General features: G+C 38.5%; 1 protein-coding gene across 1 annotated transcript in view; it reads left to right on the top strand.

The window, feature by feature from the left end:
- FGF12 (fibroblast growth factor 12) overlaps positions 1-21,807 on the top strand; it is a 586,961-nt gene that overhangs the window by 277,749 nt on the left and 287,405 nt on the right.

Below are 21,807 nucleotides of genomic sequence, written 5' to 3'. Positions count from 1 at the left end.
CGAAACAGGAAAATCTTTGTGTTTTTGATAAGGACTATGGAAATAGAACATGCAGGCCTTTCTTGTTAAGAGAAATGTAGGCTGGGCGCGGTGGCTCATGCCTGAAATCCCAGCACTTTGGGAGGCCGAGGTGGGTGGATCATGAGGTCAGGAGATCGAGACCATTCTGGCTAACACGGTGAGACCCCGTCTCTACTAAAATACAAAAAAAATTAACCGAGCATGGTGGCATGCACCTATAGTCCCAGCTACTCAGGAGGCTGAGGCAGGAGAATCGCTTGAACCTGGGAGGTGGAGGCTGCAGTGAGCCAAGATTGCGTCACTGCACTGCAGCCTGGGCGACAGAGCGAGACTCCATCTCAAAAAACAAAATAAAAAAAAAAAAAGGAGAGAAATGTAGATATACATCTTTAACTTTTTGCCAAATTTTGATTAGAAAGGAAATAATAGACCAAGAGTATTGCATGGAGAGAAAGAAATAACTTTGGTCCTAAATATGTATTATTTACATAGATATTATACTTATTAAAAATACTTCAAGTTTATAGAGAAATAAAGTTTAAACCCAGATTAGTTAAATTTGATTTAAACAAATGGATTTTGCTAACTAACTGATCAAGGCAAAGATCAATATGACTGTGAAATTGGGAGACTAATCCCATGGGTCTTCATGCTAGGAGAGCTGAGCCCAAGCCAAGCAAGAGACATCCCCTTATCCCCCAATAAAACAAGCAAAAGTGATCACAGATCAGTACTAAATCCTGATCAAAAAAAAAATGCAAATATTCTCTGAAGGAAAGCAAACATAATTAATCATTTTCTAATAATACCTTAAAGAATTAAAGTGTTTTTACTTCCATTTTGGAATTCAATTCCCTAGGAGACAAACAGATCCTCAGAATGTAAAGATATTAGAATCAGATATGAGCTCAAAGTTAAATGTGACCAAACCCTCCAAAATTTTTTTTAAAAAGGGGGGGGTGCATTCTTAATGACCCTTCAAGAACCAAGAACTTCATATATTAGAATGGTCAGTTTCAGAATAATACAGAGCTATGTATAAAATATTTTAAAAGTAAAATTTATAAGTTTAGATATAGAAGGAACAAAAGATTTTCAAATATGATCAAATTAGTTTCCAAAAAGAATCAAATACAACTTTTAAAAGTGAAAGATATAATTGAAATTAAAAACCCAATAGATGGTTTGGAAGCATATCAGACACAGCTAAAAGAAAGAATAAATGAAAAGGGAGACATATATGAAGTGATTACCCAGATCATAATAATGCAGAGAAGGAAGGTAGAAAATATGAATGAAAAGTTAACTGATATGGAGGATGCAGTAAATATCTAAGCTAGATCCAACTGGAGTCCCAGAACGAAAGGATAAAGGCAGTTGAGAAAACAAGGGACTGAAAATTGTCTGGAATTATGGTAAGATATGCATCATAGATATACAAAGAAACATGCACATTAGGTAGGTTAATAAAAAATATACATGTATATACAATAAAATATTTGAATGTCAAAGAAATTATAGTGAAGTTTTAGAACACCAAAGAAAAAGAGATCTTAGGAGCAGCTGGAGAGAAAAGACTGATCATCTGCAAAGGAATAATAATTAGGTAAAGAGAAGACTTCTAAAAAATGGAAGCTGAAAGACCGGACCAATACTGTCCACATTCTGACACAATCACGGACAAGGATGCTGAGTGGAGCCACACAGGCTGTGCACTGAGCAACTCCAGAGGGGTGTAATTCACATAGGATTTAGTTTGTGTAGTGTTCCCTGGAGTTGGCCAATGCAGCATAAAATAGAATTTTGAATTCAACAAAATTATCTTTCAAATATGACCTGGAATTTTTCCGGAAGTAGAAGAGGAAGCAATTTCAGCCTCATATCATGAGAACAATATAACCCTGTTACTAAAACCTGACAAAAATACTTAAGAAAATTAGTAGAGACTATAGTACCTAACACAGAGCCACAAAAAATCCATAATAAAACACTGACAAATCAAATCAATGTATCAAAAGGGTAATAAATTATGGCTAAGTGGACTTTGTCCTTAGAAAAGAAGTTTGGTTTATCATTAAAAACTCACCAATCTATGTGATTCAACATATTAACAGAATAAAGGTTAAAATTCACATGGTCAACTCAACAAATACAGAATAAAAACATTTAACAAAATTGAACACCCATTCATCACAAAAAAATCTCCTAGCAACTGAGAAATATAAGGATCTTTCTCAATTTGATAGAAAATATGTACAAAAAACCTATAGCTTACCTCAAAGTGAATGGTTAAATATCGATGCTTTTCTACTATAATTGGGAATATGGCAAGGATATCCATTTTCATTACTTGTATTCAATATTGCACTGGCAATCCTTACCAAAGCAAAAAGGCAAGGAAAAGAAAAAAAATTTATCTATTAATTCTGAAAATGTGAATACTCCATAATTATCTATTCTACTTTAAGGCAAACATTCTAGCTAAAACTCTTATGCATCACCGGGAGACACATATAAGAATGTTTATAGCAGCAATGTTTAGCCTAGCACCAGTCTTTACTCAGGTTCCGTCAGTAGCGGAATGCATAAATAAATTTTAGCAAATTCACACAATGGGCTATTATACAGCCATGAAATAAATTAACTACAGCTATGCATTACTACATAGGTGAATCTTAGAAACAAATTGTTGAGTTAAGAAGCAAACTGTTAAATGCAAAATCCTAAATATATGTGATATTTACCAGGTCTTGACATATTAATTGTGTCTGGTACTTTTAGTAGTTTTTTAACTTTAGTGATCTCCTAAACCCTCAACATGACTTATCTTTAGTCCATTAAATACCTAAGGGTCTAATAATCATCACAAACGTATCTTTTAATATGGCAACCTCCTGCTCAATAGTCATAATGACATCAAATAAGTTCCTGGTACAGTAGGCTGGTTTCAGTTCTCATGGTTTGGCCATAGCAAGCCTTTTACAATTTTCCTGTTGTCAAGAACAATGTATTTTATGCTGTCAGACTGGTAATTCTCATAATTCTTCCATTCTCTCAGCTGGTGTTACTATCTTTAAATCTTGTCTCTTGACACTTACAATGGCATAGAACAACGAGACTGTTGGAAAGTCAGGAGAGTTGGATTCTACTCCTGATCATTCTTTACACACCTACTGAGTTAACCTGAGAAATTGTTATGAAATGAAATATCTATCATTGGGCACTGTCAATGCAGAAACCATTGTGTTTACACTTTGGGCAAAAATCATATCAATAAAGTAATTCTTGTCCCAGAGTAACTTACAGCTCCAAGATACCAAGGAAGGTACGTATGTAGTCACCATACAAAGTGGAGTACAGATCACAAGAGAAACACAGATCATTCTATGAAGCTTCCAGTGTTGGAGAAATCATGATAAGAGAAACACAGATCATTCTATGAAGCTTCCAGTGTTGGAGAAATCATGATAAGAGAAACACAGATCATTCTATGAGGCTTCCATTGTTGGAGAAATCATGATAAGAGAAACACAGATCATTCTATGAGGCTTCCAGTGTTGGAGAAACCATGATAAGAGAAACACAGATCATTCTATGGGCTTCCAGTGTTGGAGAAATCACTTTTCATTTTGTGAGTGGAGACTAGCCAAAGCTTCATGATTGAGGTGGTATTGGAAGTGAGTGTCACACAAAGGTACTGAGGTGTGTTGAACATATACAGGAAACTGTAACCAATGGAAATGCTTTGGAAAAGGGTTCTGGCAACTGAAATAAGTATAGGATTGACACATAGTTTGGTATTTTTCACTCTATTTTAAATTAGACCATTAGATACAGAGGCTAAATGATCTCTTCACTATCAGAGATTGATCAAAGATGGTGGCCAGATTGGTATTGTGGATTCTTAATCCATGAAACTGTGTTATATTTTTATTCAGATTCTAATATTAGGAGCCAATTTTTCTTTCTATACTAAGTGAATGACTCTTGACTCCTATAAAGAGTAAAGCATCTTTTTGTTCAGTTTGGTTTATTTGGATGCATCATAACATGAATGCCTGATAACACTGTGGTCATTGTAATTGTATAGTTTATTTCATCAAAAGTTAGGATGTTAATCTACTCAGTATCCTGTGTTGAGTTTTACCTGTCATCTGTGTTGAGTTTTATTTGGTATCTTATGTTCGGTTCTATCTATGTTTAGTATTACTGGTGACCTCCCAAATTTGCTACATGATTAAAATTGGATATGTTGTCAGTCTTCACTTTTTGCTCCTTAAAAGGATCTGCAGACGTATCTCTGTGTAATGGGTAGTCCTGGTGTGGTACATAGTATGATATGATACTTTTGTCTTTGAGTGTCCAAGAAAATGAGTTGGAAGGAGGTTGCTATAAAATGACACTGAGGTTAATTATTTTATTATATTAGGTGTTTCTTCCCTTGTTCTCCAATAGTTTTTATTCCTGGAAAGGGTATCTTGGTGCAGTGGGAAAAATGGGATTTTTAGATTTAGAAGGTCTTGGTTTTGGTCTTGGCTTTGTCTCTGCTACTCTTGGATTTCATCATCTTGAAAGATGGTGTATCAATTGTGGTCAACTCAGGAGACAGAAACCTCACAGTAATTTGAAAAGTGAGAGTTTAATATAAGAATTATTAATTGTAATGTGGATTGAAGTAACAGAAAATTGGCTAGTAAGAAGTAAAAATAATTCTATAGGATGCAGCAATAGTATATATAAATATCAGCTGCTGTCATAAGGCTGAGATACAGTGTCAAGGAAGAGCCCTCTAACCCCACCTCAGGCTGAGATCCAGACTCCCTTGGAGAGGGCATGCCCATGGCTGATTATGAATTATTGAAAAGTCATCAAAGTACCTCACTCCTGAGACTTGCTGGAAACCTGCCTTCTGGGGTACAGAAAAGCAGTCCACAGGGAGGTGTTGCCCTCAAGCCTTGCTGCAGAGTTGCCAGAGTCAGTGCTGGGTGAAACTGTTTTCTGCTGGGCAATGTTGGTCACCAGATGCTACAAGAACCAAGAGATAGAGAAGCCTTCATCTGTAGGAATGGGGCATTGAAGAAACTGCACTCTAGAGGGGTCCAATGCTTAAGAATGCATAAGCCCCACAGGAAGTGAGCCCTGGCAGGTGCACAGGAGCTTACCCGACAGCAGGGTGCTGTGGAACCTGGGATGCATGGTGTCCACATTGGGAGATCCATGGCAAGATGATCACTGAGCTGGAACTGGGGACGCAAGCTTACCAAGGGGCTGCACATTCTGGGTCTGTGAGCACCACAATTTGTGAGTATTCCCCTCACAAATTAGCTGCTGATGGCCATCCAAAACAAATAACCAGAAAATCAATATAGAAGTAAACTGGAAGCAGGGAGAGAAACCACTTCCTCCAGCACCCTCTAGTGACAAAGCTTAATATTGTGTTTGCTGCAAAGAACAGAGACTTAGGGGGTTCAAGGCCATTGTTGCCGAGTAGGTAATGAAGGATGGATTTGAACTGAGACACAATAAATTGATAACTTGCATAGAGGAAGGGACAGATTCCTGCAGGTATCTGAAGGACTGAATGAGATTTGAATTTAAAAGCCTTTGTGTACACTAAAACAGAATACAAAAATATACTGTTGCTATAGTTATGATTCACTGTAATTAAACATGATACTGACATAAATGTACAGTGCCAGAGTTGGATCAGACTGATTCTGCTGCAGCAAGTCTGCTGTTCTTGTTTTTAGGGAATTTATTTTAAGATTATATTTGGGAAATATTGCACCTGAATTTAAACTTATTTGGGTCTTCTAAGCTAAACTATATGGCATATTGGTGGCCATTAGTCAGTATAAAAAATAATATTTATTGAAATCTAATGATATGCCAGAATACATTTACTCATACTGATATTTATATTACTGGCCCTGTTTTTAAAATGAGGAGCTGAGGTAAAGTAGTTTTCTAAGACCATACAGAAGGAAATAATCCAGGATTCAGTTCCAGATTTTTCTGATTCTACAACCTGTGCCTCTAACTTAGAACTGAAGCATAGGATACTTAACTTAGAACTCAAGCCTAGGATACTGTCAAAGTGCTGTCACTTGGGCAAAATGCGTATTTGCTTTGGACCTTTCATGTCTCTGTCCTGCTTACAGTTCTGGTATATTGTTACCCCTCCCTCCCAATTTTTAGGGGGATGTGTTTCTTTTATATTTAGTTGCTTTTCAATAACTCACACATTTGACACTAGAAGTAAATAATAGATAAGCAGAAATTGATTTAGAGTTGGTTGTCTAGCTCTATCATCAGAAAATGAATTTTTTGCAGAGTGCAGAACAACTGAGGCATGTTCAAAAGAAAACAGTTTTCCACATCATTGGTAGATTTCTGCAACTCATTTCATTAAGAGGTGTTTTATGCTAACAATATGACTAGATAGACTGAAGCATGGCTAATAACAGGAACTGAATTTAATAGCTGCAAGGTAGAAATAACCCAAGTGTCCTTCCACAGTGGCTTAGATGGAGTATAGTACACATAAATGTGTGCTTATATGTGTATGTGTATACACACACATATATATATGAAAATACTTTGAAAAAATGAAAATGAATAAACTACTTATACAAAAGCTTGGATGAATTTCAAAGACATAACGTTGGGCAAAAGAAGTCAGGCAAAAAGGGCTGTGAAGTTCAGAAACAAGCAAAATGAATTTATGGTGCTGTAAGTCAGAATGATAATTACTTTTGAGGGTATTGCCTGGGAAGGGACATATAGGAGGCTTTGGGATGCTGCTGTGTCAAATACTTGATCTGCGTAGTAGCTATGTAAGAGTAGACATTTGTCAGTTTCATAGAGTAGAAAAGATTTATGTGCTTGATCTATGTAATATTTTCAATAAAACATTTAAATATGGGTAACAACTTAAGTTTTTAAAAATAGGAATATGATAAGTATACTGTGTAATGGTAAAATGATTTAATATTAAGTAGTCATTACGTAAGTTTACTAAAAAATTTTACACGATAAGAAAAAAGTGCTTAGGTTACAGCGTTGAGAGGAAACAAATTAGAGTCCAAGTCTGAATGCCCTATATTATTGCCCCTATGTAAACCAAATGTCTAGAAAATTTGTAGAAAAAAATGCATCAAATGTTAGCAGTACTATAGAAATGGGTGATTTTTCTTTTTACTTCACTAAGTTTTTTCAGATTTCCTGCAATAAATGTATAAACACTTTTAATAATCAGCTGTACTAATTATTGAAAAAAAAATGAGTATTTGGAGAGTGTCTTCATCTTTAAAGACCCCAATGTTTCCCATTACCTAATGCTCAAGTGCTCTAGAAAATGGCACCAATCTGAGTCTGTATCCTGGATTCTCCCTCCTTCTACAAATATTCTCTGTGCCTTGACCAAATTGGGCTTTATCTTATTTTTGTTGTTGTTAATTCATTAAATAATTTTCAAGCATCGGTTATCTGCCAAGCACTCTAGGAACACAGCAACAAATGAGAGTGGCTGTGATTTCCTTTCCCTTGATTACTATTTCCTCTACTGGGGAAGACAATAACTAAGCGATTGTCTTAAAGATTGATTAGGTTGAAGATGGGAAAAAATTAAGAGTATTAGGAAAGTTTATTTACAAGGGAGATCACATCCAATCTAAAGGGGCAGTATTATTGCTGCTAAAGTTTTGTTGAAGCAAAGACTAAAAAGATGAATAGAAATCTGCCAAATGTAAAAGGACAGGACACGTGATGGTGGACAGGAGCGAGAACGAAGGATTAGGGATCTCAGGAAGACAGAGGGATTGTTGGGAAGTGGTAGAAGAAAATACTATAGGACAGGAGGGAGGTGAGTCAGAGTTGCATGTTTCAGATGAAGATTTCAGAGGTGGTGTAAGTCCATGTTTGTCTTGGATGTGAGTTGTGAGGCAGGATGGAGGAAAATATTATTAAAGGTGAGGATGCCAGTGGTCTGACAGCTGGTGCTGGATGCGTTACACATGTAGATGCTGACCTCACTGGAAAGACAATGGAGAGGAGTAGAAAGGAAGGACCATCTCTGTTTGCTGACTGCTGTCAGACTATGCATCTTTAAAGACCCAAGGGAAGCAGAACTTCTATGAGGCCATCTGTGAATTGCCCAATTTGATACATGCTCTCATTCTTTTAATTCCATAGCATCTAATGGTTCATTGCATAACTTGGTGCTCAACGAGCATTTGCTTAATTTAATGCTTCCGTGAGACATCACTATTAGAAATGGATGTGTTGAGCTGAATGAACTGTGTGTTTAACCTGCATCTATTGTTATGTCCCAACAGTTCAGGCAAATTGAATTGCCGATTCTGAAAGCAGTTTTGTTGAGAGAATAACAATCTATGTTTTTCACCTGGTATACAGCCATATAGTTTAGAAAGAATTTCCATGTATTTGTGCTAAAAGGGTAAAACTATAGCTTTTTAGGTAGTCACTTAATGTTTATATTTCTGTTCAGTGTCTGGGTATAGTCTCACTTTTCTGTAGATAAACTTGCAACTTCAAATGACAGGCATGAATTCGAGACAGATGTCTCCCATGTCTGGAATCAAGACAAATTATATCACTTGGCTGTCACAAAGAATGCCTCTTTTGACGTTATGGAGCAATTTGTTTAATGACACAATTGCTAGGCTATGGAACAGATGACTGTCTCCCTTGTTGCTTAGAATTCCCGGGGCACTGCAGAGAGCCAAGCAGTTGCAAAATAATTGGTGTGTCTGGATAACTCTGCAGTCACGGTGCCTGAGTGGCAGAGGAGAGGAACAACTCTGTTCTACTGGTGGCAGCTGTTCTGCCACTTTAGGGAAGGTGGGAGGTTTGTTTTCTGGTGGCCATGCTGCCAATCTTTTTGCTTGGCTAATTATTTGAAGCCATAAAATTCCAAGAGCAAACTCATAAGAGTTTGGGATGAACTCTTTAAACCTTGCCATGTGCAAAACACTGCTGCATGTGTTCGGAAAGCCCATGTAAAGAGATGCGTGAGAGACCCCGACCTTTCAGAATTTCTAGGTGAAGATATGGATCTCTGATGAGCTAAAATAGGAAGGTGGAATAAAACGACCCCTGGATAAGGATGTTCTTGGGGTGAAGGACTCAGGAAAAGGCATCTGTTTGAATTTTCTAGAATAAATTGGGAAAGCTTTCTAGATGAGATGCTCTAGGAAGCTGGGCTATAAAAAACTAGTAATAGTGTAATTTGCAAGAACAATGGCAATTCTATTCCTAAATTGCTTAATTCTTGGATTCAATGAAGAAAGCAGTGTGGTCTCTAACTGGAGCGCACAGTGTGCAAGAGAATCAACTAGATGCTAACCTCAAATGCCCCTTCCTAGGATTCAGCCCCAGAAGTTCTAATTTAGTTGATATTGGGTAGGGCCTAAGAAGCTGCACTTAAAACAAAAAAAAAGTATAGGTGATTTCAATGCAAATGGTCTATAAATCACACTCCTCCGTGAATTGCTGGTGTTAAATATGAAAAGGTAACTTGTTTTTGCGAAATGGATGGTAGTTTCAAAGACAGAAGAGATTCTTCAGGAAAGATTTAATGGAAGAGTAGTAATTAGTGCTCTGCTTTAAAGCATGGTGGAATTTACTGCCCAGATACTATGTAAATTTTAACTTGAATGCAATGTGCATAATTAGTGCTCTTTTTTCTTTCTTTAAATTTCTGTTTCAAATCTTTTATTTAAAGAAGCGAAGCTAGTGTTGTCCTTCACCTTAAATTTTACCTGAGGACGGATTCATTGTACAGATATTTCTCCTGCTACTCAGAGAATCCCTAGGATAGAGAATTCATAAATTCAGGCTTCGCTTCACTGACTGGAAGGTGTTCAAGCCATTTAAAAATACAATTCTCTTAAACGTGTTTTGAGAGCTAAGCCGAAACTCAGTCTAATTCGCATAGTGAAGCAATTTCCCTTTTGTCCACGAGGTGGCGCTCGCCCACCACTCCTGGCCTCCTATGCGTAGCAAGCAGGGCTGTGATGGTGTCTAGAAGCAGAGAGAATCTGGGAAGATCCTGTCAGCGTTATGGCATAGCCTTGTTTGAATTATTCTTAGAACATAGAATGACAATATACTCTGCTTTTTTTTCCCACTGGTTCCAGTCTTGTCTAATGCTGAAGGTCACATTATCTTGTTCCAGAGGCAATGTTAGGATCAATTGGCTAACTACAGGAAACAAAGACAGTTTCACAGAAAGGCAAGAAAAAAAAAAAAGACAAAAGGGAAAAACAAAGAGGGCTGAGTCAAAAGCATGGAATCCTTCTAATAAACCTACTGAATGGGAAGTGTTGGAAGGTGTGAGGAGAGAAGGAAATTATGGCGGATGATGCATTCAGGTTTGAAAAAAAGTGAGCTCAAATCTTTCTTCTCCTTTTTTCAAGGTCAGCTCTCAAGGTCAGACCGGAGAGACCTGGAGGGGATATGGGTGATGTCACACACCGTGGCATGCTGGGCCTTGGTTTTAGGGCTTGGCTACGGAACTCAAGGCGGCCAGACTGATGGTCATTTTCCTATTTCTTCCTCACAATCAACTTGTTAAAATCCATGCAAATGTCTGTGGTTTGGTGAAGAATTATTACTTTATTATGGCACTATAGGGACTTCTGGAACTCTGAGAATCCATGGTCCTGAGTTGAGAGGAGGTCTGTGAGTCCTGGATAAGCCCAGTGCCTGACATTGGGCCAGCACTGCATCTTGCAGTGCCAGTGCTTCTCAGCCACTGTGTTTGAGCTCTCTTGTTGCTACCTGCCCCACCTGCTATTCTCCTGTTCCCATAAGCTACAGAACTTTGTGTGTGCATCATGGAGCAGAACTTGACCATGATGGGGAATTTCCATCCTGGCTTATTTTGTGTGAAGCAAATAAATAATTGTGAAAAGGGTAAAGCAAAGTCCAAATGAAAATGCAGATTTTGCTGAGCTAGAAATCATCTTTAAATTTTTTTTGCTTGTTTTCATAACTTATAAGGTATATTGAGAGACATTTTGAACTCAGGTCTTAACCAAAATGTTATTTTAAATATTGAGCCAAAACAAAATTATTAACTGTAATTTTTGAAGCAGAATGCTGATTATGTTGCAACTGCTTTTCAAAATCTTCAATGGCCTGAAAGATACAGTTAAAGATACAGCTAGGTATTCAAAGCTCTCCAACAACCTTTCCAGCCCTACTTATTACTACTGTCCTACAATACTTCAGTTATTTATATTTTTATAAAATATCTGTCTTCTATATTATCCACATTTAAAATCTGTATGTAAGAGCAGAAAAAAATATTCCATTCTATCACAACTCAGATGTGGATATAGGAGCTACAGTGACACAATTGTACAAAGCAGTGAAAACCTCACTTAAGGTTATCGCTGAATACTATGATGTTTACACACTTTAAAAAGAGGATGGATATGCTTGAAAATGTCTGAATTTCTCTGTTTTGTATCAACTGAAATCCAGTCTTCCCAAATAAAACTCCTTCTTTCAGCTTAATCAAAGATCTTGTTAGTAAAGATGGAAGACACAGCCGGGCACGGTGGCTCACGCCTGTAATCCCAGCACTTTGGGAGGTCGAGGCGAAGTGGATCACGAGGTCAGGAGTTCAAGACCAGCCTGGTCAAGATGGTGAAACCCCGTCTCTGCTAAAAATACAAAAAATTAGCCGGGGTATTGGCAGGCACCTGTAATCCCAGCTACTTGGGAGGCTGAGGCAGGAGAATCGCTTGAACTCAGAGGGCGGAGGTTGCAGTCAGCCAAGATCTGCCACCGAACTCCATCCTGGGTGACAGAATAAGACTCTGTCTCAAAAAAAAAAAAAAAAAAAAAAAAAGATGGAAGACATGTGGCTCCCATTTCTCTATCTGAAAACAATAACAGGCTCTTTAGCTAGGGCTCATCTCAGTTACTGGGCAGCATTATTTTGGTACCATCTGAATAAAAGAATTCATGTAAATACTGAGATTTTGGGTTTACTGGAGGTTAATTCAGAATTGATTACATACACCAGTGTGATATTCACATTTCTTTATCATCTTCTCTCCAAAGAAAAAAAATGATGTGTGTAATCTTGACTTCTTTTCTCTGTCCCAGATAGAGGGTACATCTGTAACTTGTTTGGACATCTTCAGATTCTTTTCCCTCTGGCACCTAAAACTTATAGCATCCAACTAGACTCACCAACATCTTAGTCTGTCTTGAGTCTATTATCTTTTCTTTTATAATGTTGCTGATTTCACTTAATTGTCTCATGCATTTATTCAGTTAATAATCAGTAGATGTCCATACTGTGCCAAGCCCGGTGCTATACTGGAAGCAGCTTTCATCCACGAACCATTGTTTTTCACTGTGTAGTCAGTGCCCAATGCAGTGTAGTAAACACTGGATATATATCAGCCCAATGAATGCACGGAGATACAGAGGTGAACAAGAGACATGTGTTCCCTGCCCACTGAGCTTGAATACAAGGGTCATGTCACAGACTTCTTCGAATCATTCACCTCTGGCAGTTTATTTTGCACTACTGGTCCTCTGTCCTCTGTCTCTAGTTGGTCGTCCTGTAGGCAAAAGAAAGTCTCACTCAACAATGCTCTAATTTTGATCTATATAGTTACTGTACATCAAAATTAGGCTTCTAAAATGTATGTACAATTGTTGGCATTAAAGTGAGTCAGCAGCAAAAGCAGTTTTATTATTGTCGTTCTAAGGGAAATTTAAGCTATAATGAGTTCATCTAACCTAGAGAGTAAAATTCTGGTACAAGTATGGACCTTGGGACTACAAACAGGAAAATTCTGTAATGGATGAAATTGTTCACCTGGGAACCAGGCCAGTCTTTGAGAGGTAATTGGTACCTTTCCATATCTGCTTATGAGATTCTGGCCTTAGAATTGCTAAGGACTCACTTGTTAAACAATTGTGTTTCCTAAAGTGGAATTTCTCTTGCTATCTCTTGAACAAGAAGAAATAATCCAGACAATCTTAGGGATGAAAGTAAGTGCTGACGTTTCTCATTTGAAGGGGCCTTTTCATACTAGAAATGAACAGTGCTTTCAGTTTATTGCTTCTTTCTTCATCCTCAAATAATTGAGTAAAGAGTTTCTTTCTGTGGCTCCCTGGGTCTGTGACAATCGGATGTCAGAAAAAAACGTGCAACATCACTGGGAGAGGAGTTACAGGGAAGGAAACTGAGGCATAGAAGGAGAAGAGGCTGATCCCAGATCAGAGAGTCAGTGGCTGAACTGGGGCTAGAACCCTGGTTTCATGACTACCTAATACTTTTTCTACTGGCTAAATCCTCCCTCAGATTCCCCCAGTAAAAGATTCATTTGTTCATGCCTTTATTTATCCAATATTTACTCAGAAAAAGATAAGGAAAGCTGTCCTAAGTTCTGTGATAAATGCTGTTGCTTTAAAGTATACTATCTCATTTCACTGAATCTTCAATATTTATAACTGAGGCAGTTGAAACCCAAGAAAGTGAAATAATTTGCCCAGTTTTACATAGCTAGTTAAGTGGCAATACTGGCATTAGGACTCAAGTCCCCCAAATAAGTCTCTTTTTATTATGCCATAAACCGTTGCCAGTGCCCAAAACAGTGTTAGGGATTGGGAAATGAACAGTATTTAATTTATCAGATTGAAGTACTTTATCCTAGAGCATTTTCTACAATGTAAGATGTGGTTCCTGCTGTCATTGAGCTTGCACTCAACTTGGAGAGAGATTCTATATCCTTTAAAATGTAAGTAAAACTGCGAGTTAAGTGTCATCACCAGATTAGTATATATGATGGGACAGAGAAAAGTTACCAGCCTCATGGGATGCTTACAGGGAGTGAAGAGTTAGATTGTATGGCTGACACATAGGGCATCAATTGTTTTACTTTCAATTTGTTGAGTGATTAATATGTCTTAGAAGAGTAAAGAGAGTTAGGTTTTCAAACGTGGCAGATGTGTGAAAACCTCTTACCATCTGCAAAACAAGATTTTAAGAGATGTTGCCTGATATCCTTGTAGCTAGGAAAAAGAGGAAGGTTAGTGAAGGAAAATCGTGAAGCTCAACACATCAAAATTCAAATGTATGATTTTATTGCTCACAGTGTGTCTGTTGGCAGTATCGCTACATTCCGTGAATGGTATCACACTCTACATTTATTCCAGAAACGTTGACACATTGTTGCTCTCCCCCAAATCCCATCTGACTAATCACTAATTGCCCCACTGCCACCACTGTCGTCTTGTGTCTTTCACGTGAGCTGCTGAAAAATACTCCCATCCACCCTCCTGGGCTAAATGCTCCCTTTGCTTGAAAATTTCCCAGACTACAGTCAGAGTGACGTTTTCAAAATGCAGTTTTTTTCATTTTATCTCACTAATTCTGTAAAACCATTCAATAGATTTCTTGTTAATAATAATAATAATAACAAATAAAAATTGTTTTTAATGGTCTACCCGACCATTTTTTTCCAGTCTTTGAAAAATAACTTCCTCTTATCTTGCACACTCTTTCATATGGCAGTCTTCCTGCATACTGTTCCCCATACCTGAAAAAGTATTCACCTGGGTACTTCCACTCAGCCCTTGGACCTCAGTTCAACATTTACTTACTTCTTCCATAAAGCTTCCCTGACTTTCCTCTCCTTATATTATGCCTTTTTTTTTTTTTTCCATATAGAGTCTTGCTCTGTCACCCAGGCTGGAATGTAGTGGCACAATCTCGGCTCACTGCAACCTCTGCCTCCTGGGTTCAAGCAATTCTCTGCCTCAGCCTCCCAAGTAGCTGGGATTACAGGTGCCCGCCACCACACCTGGCTAAATTTTTTGTATTTTTAGTAGAGATGAGATTTCACCATCTTTGCCAGGCTGGTCTTGAACTCCTGACCTCGTGATTCACCCACCTTGGCCTCCCAAAGTGCTGGGATTACAGGCGTGAGCCACCATGCCCGGCCATGTTATGCTTTTATACAACATGTACCTCTCTGGCTCATAGATGCAATTTCCCATTTAACTTATATGATTTATTCCCGTCTGTCTCTCCCACCACTAGATTGTAAGCTCAGTTGAGGCAAGAATCAGGTCTGCTTTTGCTCACCATTGTATCCCCAAGCCAGTGAAATGCTCAGCACATAGAAGGAAATTGCTAAATATTTGTTGAATGATTGATCCAAGAAAAATGGGACGATTCTGATTTTAGGAAGGGAAGATTAAGGTGTGGCTTTAAAAGGACCTTTATAGGAAGTTGCATTACATGGAGAAAAGTTTGATGTTCTTTTCAGCTCCCCTGAGGATGGGTAAAAGAGCTGTGCATTGTGTTGGACATAAAGAAATATTGGGATGAATTACCAGTAGATGCTCTAAAATCTATATAAAGAATACTGATAGTGTCAGAATGTAGGTTGACAGGAGAGAATAAAGGCTAGGTCAGTGAATTTCTGAAGGGGCCATTGTAGTAAACAAAGTTACTATTTTAATAAAAGCTTTAGGCAATTTTAAATTCCTGCTTGAGTCTTTGACTTAAGTCTGAATCTGATTGCCTTTTATAATATTCCATAAGAATGTGACAAAGGCAGTCGATCTCATGTTGGTGATACGATGTCTTGGGTAGTTCTCAGAGACCTATTGCAAACTGCAAACCAGTATATGCAACTAGGTCCATATAGTTAGCGTTGCAGTTCAGGACAAAGTGGGGGCTTACCCACACTTCATGACTCCCACGTAGAAACTCTTGTTTTACATGCAGCCCTGTAGAGGTGCTTCTCTCAAGCCAACCTGTTGTGTTTCAGTTCTTTTGAAACCTGGGGGCTTGGTACAGCCAGACAGCCCGAGAGACTAAGAGGCTTTGACATGTTGAAGCGCATGCAAACTGACTTTCTTGGTCACACGGGAAGACTCCACTTCTACTGGTCAAGCATTGTATTGGAATACTCACAAATCATCAATCTTTGACATGAATGTTTCCTTCCTTAGTGGTGTCTGCCTGATTACAGCAGCAAACCTGGTCTCTTGTCTGGGTACTCTTCCCTGGCTTTTACCCTTCAGAGGCTGGAGCAGAAAGAGGCTTATTAATTAGTGATTTCACTGCACTGGCACCAGGAAATACGAAGACCAGGAATCCTTAGTTCTGCCTCTGGACTGATAACAGGAGCCAAATCTATTTTCCTGCATTCCTGAAGATGGCTTCTTCTAGATTGGCTATAAGTTTCCGGGAAGGCTTAACATCAGACCTTTGTATCAGTTTATACCTTCTCCAGTTAATTTAAAAGATGATAAGTGGAAGCCTTGAGTCTCACATGTGCAAACAATACATACTCTTTGTTCTTAATGATTTTAACATCTGGATGAGAGGTAAGAGTAGAGGGTCATGAGCTATCATTGTAAAGTTAGAGGAATGAAGCAGAATCAAAGGTGGGAATAATATTCAGTTAGAATCAGAGATGCTTTTATAGCACATGTGAGATTTTTTAAAGGACAATAGGATCTCATCAATGAGTGAAAATGAGTAAAATCATATCTTTCAGTTTCAGGTGCCTACGTGATAACTTGCAAAATATGTGCAAAAGGCAATTGAAAATGAGAGACTCAAGCTCAGTATATTTGCAGATGTTCGAGGAAAAATGTTGGATTCATCACTATAGAAAGGACATTTTTAGTCAGTTGAGGGGATATGACTGCCAAAGAAGAACAGAATTCAGAGAACACGTTTATTCAGGGACAAAAGAAGGAAGGAGAGGCAGGAAATGAAGCTATACAAGGGAGTGGGCAAAGAGTAGGAGGCAGGCCCTGATGCCCAAGGAAGCTGGAGACTTTAAGTAAGAGGGAGTCTCCAATAAAGCTTCCAGATTACAAAGAGACTGAAGGAATAGATTTGGAACTGGGGGTTACTAGCAAGTAATTTGCTCACTCTTTTTTTATTTTTATTTTTTGAGATGGAGTCTTGCTTTGTCGCCCAGGCTGGAGTGCAGTGGTGTGATCTTGGCTCACTGCAACCTCCACCTCCTGGGTTCAAGCAATTCTCTGCCTCAGCTTCCCAAGTAGCTGGGATTACAGGCGCCCACCACCACACCCGGCTAATGGTTTGTATTTTTAGTAGACATGGGGTTTCACCATTTTTGGTCAGGCTGGTTTTGAACTCCTGACCTTGTGATCCACCCACCTTGACCTCCCAAAGTGCTGGGATTACAGGCGTGAGCCACGGCGCCTGGCCAATTTGCTCACTCTTACACATTCCACTGACTTCCTTAAAACTTTTGGCTAAAAGGCAATGCTACCTCTCAACTAGTTCTCTACACGAATAGCATTTTTTGTTAGCTCCTTGTATTTGATGAACTTCTTTAACAAAGATGATAGTATTTCTATTTTCCTAATGATTTTGAGAGTGGTATTGTTGGTATTTTTTTGTAGTCTTTGCAGTTGTATCACAGGCACTTCCTCTAGTCGCTAGCCTTTTATTTCCTCCATTTTCCCAGAGTTCTCCCTGCTCCCCTCTGCTTACTTAACTATGCCCCTTCTACCCGGCTTCTCTTGCTGCAAGACCTTTTAAGGAATTACACACTATTCATTTACAAGATGCAATTCAGACTATATCACTCTCGTCCTTAAACACCTCCATAGCATCTAATTTTTAGAAAGAAAAGCCTGAGTTTCTTGGCACAGCATAGAGTGAGCACTCAAGAAATTTTTTACGTAGATAATTTCATACATTAATCTTTGTGTCCTTTCACATCTTCCCACCTTTGTGTTCTCTAGGACTGGAACACAGTCTGTGTTGGGAGACAGCAGTTTGCATATGGTCAGCTACCCAAAAAAGGGGGCTGTGTTCTAGTTTTTTCTGGGAATGCCACCTTAAGCATAACTTTACCTAGAATTTCAATCTACAGGGCAAGAAATCGTTGATCAGACAGGCTACTCAGAAACATGTATAATCTTAAAAGTATCTTGAACATGCAGTTATTTTGGGAAACTGACATTGTGCAATCTAACCCAGTGGCTGTCCAGCCTGGATACACATTAGAAACACCTGGAGAGCTTTGTAAAACTACCCAAGTCAAGGTCTTGCTCCAAAAATTAGCTTATTCATGATCGCTCATTTATAACGGAGGTTTTCCAATTGTGGGCCCCACATCAGCAGCATCAGCAGCACCCAGGAGCTCGCTAGTACTAAAATCTCTTGACTCCACCCGAGACCCTTTGAATTGGAAATCTGGAAGTAAGGCCCAGCGATCCGTGTTTTACTAAGCCCTGCACTTGATTCTGCTGTGTATGACTATTTGAGAACCACTAATTCACGGCACTAAGCTCTGACTCTCAGTACCACTGTATCCCAGAGGCAAAGCTAGGCACAAAGGAAGGTGAATGTTCCTCTCTGGTATGGTACTGCTCTACAACAAAGTATCTAATTTTTTGCCCAGGAGGCTTCTCATCTTTATTAATTTAAGTGGGATCACCATCTACAATGGGAGTGAGCTTCTTGAAGACACGGACTATGACAGTATCATCCTGAGGTCACGTTCTTCTGTTTCCTTCAGAGCTCCAACCCCTAGCACAAGGCCTGGCGTGAAGTGAGTGTTCAATAAAGACGAGGAGAAAACTTTGGGAATTGCTTGGGTTAACTGAGAGAAGTAGACGTATTCGCTGTGGTGTGTTGGTTTCCTCAAATTGTGTTGTTTCAAAAAATATTCTTCAAAATAAATATTCTTTTTAAAAATGCCAGGGAATTGTAAAACCTGGTTAAACAAATGTTATTTATCATTTATGCTTCTGAAAATGTGATAACAAGGCTTAGCATGGTAACACATTGAAAATTACTCTGCACTGGGAAAACGACAGAAGCAGATTGTATCCTCAGAGCCCAAACAGAAGAACAGGAGAAGAAATGCTTATTTTGATTTAGGCTTGATATACTTTATCAGAAAAGCAAAGCTGTTTCATCCTTCAGAGTAACTTGCCTTTTAGAAAACATAGAATTTTTGAGAGAGAAAGACCTAAGGAAGTTACTAGGTACAGAGGAGAAAAGTAAGGCCCAGGAGGCTCATGTATAGCCTGCTGGCTGAGCAATGCTGTTCTGGGACCAGAAATTGGGTTTCTGGTACATTATCTGTGATACCATATGGTCAAAATGGATCGCCAACTTCCCAAAACTTGCAAGTTCAGGACATCACCAAGCCTGGGGATTATCACAGCGAGCAGACCTGGGAGTAAGAAGCCAGATGGCCAGGCTCTTTTAGAGGCTTTTGCTAAGATCTCCTGTCTCTTTTAAGTAGTTTTCAATTTCAGAATTAAAATTTTCACTGTATTTCCTTTAGCAGTAATTACAAATTCATTCTTCATTTAGCAGTCGAAGAAATGAAGTTTTTTTAAAAAAAACTAGTGTTGCACTAAATGAAAAAGATCCGAGAGAAACCCAGAATATTCCCCCAACTTCACAGCCTTGAATGTTCTTCTAAAGCTTTCTGATTTGTGGTTTAAAGTAGAAAAGAGAGACTTCATGCTTTATAGATCATAGAACATTGGAACAGCTATAAAATCACTTATGCTGTTGAGGAAAATGAGACCAAGACGGGGATAGGAGCTGGAGTTGTCCAAAGTGTCAAAGATGGAATAATTGTGATAATGGGACCTAAAGCCAGTTCTCCTGACTTTTTCTTCAGTGCTCTTTAAACCCTTCAATGGCTAAGACAGCACCACTGAGAAACATGCTCATAGACCTGAAAAGCAGTTGGGTAAATGTACTGCTACCCCAATTAAATGGATAGAGAAGCCATCATGAGTTAGATTATCTTTCTTTCTTTTTTTTTTTTAATCCTGATCATAGGGGTTTTAAACTAACAAAGAGCATTCTGAGGGAAATGCTTTGAGATTGGCTTTGCAACCACAACAGAGTCAAACTGTATTTCGAGTAGCACAACTGCTCCTTATGGTACTTAAAAATCAACTCTATGACCCAATTTTCTTTCTAAAGACTCTAACTGTAATCAAGTAGAACAAACAAGAACTCAAAAAAGTCAACTCCATATTAAGATTGATCACAGAACACTTCTTTCCTTTCCTCTCTGCCAGGTACATACACATGCACACACACACATACATGTATACCTGCACATGTACACATATGCCTGCACACACACGTGCACAATCTCAAGCTTGCTCCTATGGCAGTCTGTGTAGCATACTGGTAAAAAGTGTGAAGGCAGGATTCGGGCTTCCTGAGTTCAGTTTTACCTGTACACTTTACTGGCTATGAGACTGAGAAGTTATGTAACCTTTCCATGCCTTGTTTTTCTTATTCCACAAAGAGCTTGATCTGTCTCAGTTTTTCAAGGAAAACTTCCACTGAACAGAGGCTAATCAAGCTGCAGCTTCATCAGTTTCTCACTTGCGCAGCCCTGGGAGGGGCTCCCAGAGGGTGTTCACATGTGTTTTGTTTTTTGGGTTTTTTTTATTTGCAAAAGTGAGAATTTTTTTTTTCCACAATTGGTTAAGGTTGCTATCTTTTTCCACTCGGCCATTCCCTTTATCGGTTTTTCTCTGTTTAAGGGTGGTGGATTCGTCATTGCCAGTTTTGGCTCTGGCTAAGAAGAAGTTGAATTGGGGATACATTTAGCTTGGTTTTGGTAGGATTATCATTTATGTTTACAGTCACTTACTAGTAAATCATTGCCAGCCCTCCTGATGTCGAAATGGCCAGAAATACTGAAACTGTCCACTGTGCTGACTCAGTGTGGGGCATGACACAAAAGTGCATGGCAAGAGATTGAATTGTGTTGTGAACATACCCCATGGGGAGGTGAAGTATGCAGGAATTAATCGTGGAAAGTTCTCCCACGTTTCTTAGCTCATATGTGAAATATTTGAGAAATCAAGGAAATTGAGTTTATTTTAAAATCAAATTTGATACTAGTCTAAATATTTACATAACATTAGCAATAATGAGTGGTAAAGCTGAATTTAACAATTCTTAAGCTTTCACAATTAAAAATAAGTTAGTCATATTGGAGGCAAGATTGATCATCTATTTTACAGAAAATATTGTAACATTTATGGTACAGGATGAAAACATTTACAGACAAAAATTATAAAGAAAAGGTATTAAAGCTGTGTCTGAATTTTGTGATGTTAATTTTTCAAATGTGCAATTTGGTCTAAATTCTTTTTCTTATATTTAGTAAATATTTACTTGGTAAGTAATTTGATATTTGTAAATTTGTATTATTTTCTTTAAGGAGAGTTTCCCAAATTATGTAAGTTTCAGGCCACACAAAACTTGTTTGTCCTTCTGCAGTTGACTATTTGTAGGAGGTGAAAGAAGACACTTTGGGCCTGTTATCATCTAAAATGAGGATCAGGACAAGATTACTCCCAAATATCTTTAAGGATCATTCTGTATCTAAAGTACTGTGATTCTGTCTTCTCAGCACAATGACTAGGGTGCCAGGGTCCCTGGGGTGCTCTCAAAAAGAATGAATCTAAAAACGATGAATCAATGCCCTTTCTAGGAATTCCCTGAATAGAACATATGTGTGCGTTGGAGCGAGGGGGTGGGAGGAGATTGATGACAGCTGGATTCTCATGTTTGACGATCTGAAGGGTACCATTCCCTAGAAATTGTGTGGGAAATCAGATGATATGGTACCCTCGGAGAGTTCACCAATGCTACAGACCACCCTGACTCATTTCATTTAGGGAAGGTGTAATAGTTTTCTCATGCTGCATAACAAATTATTACTTAAAACAACATATGCT

This window comes from Pongo abelii, chromosome 2 (assembly GCF_028885655.2).
Source record: "Pongo abelii isolate AG06213 chromosome 2, NHGRI_mPonAbe1-v2.0_pri, whole genome shotgun sequence".
NCBI lineage: Eukaryota > Metazoa > Chordata > Mammalia > Primates > Hominidae > Pongo > Pongo abelii.
Note: the sequence above shows the minus strand (reverse complement) of the source record. Positions and strands in the feature narration are given on the sequence as shown.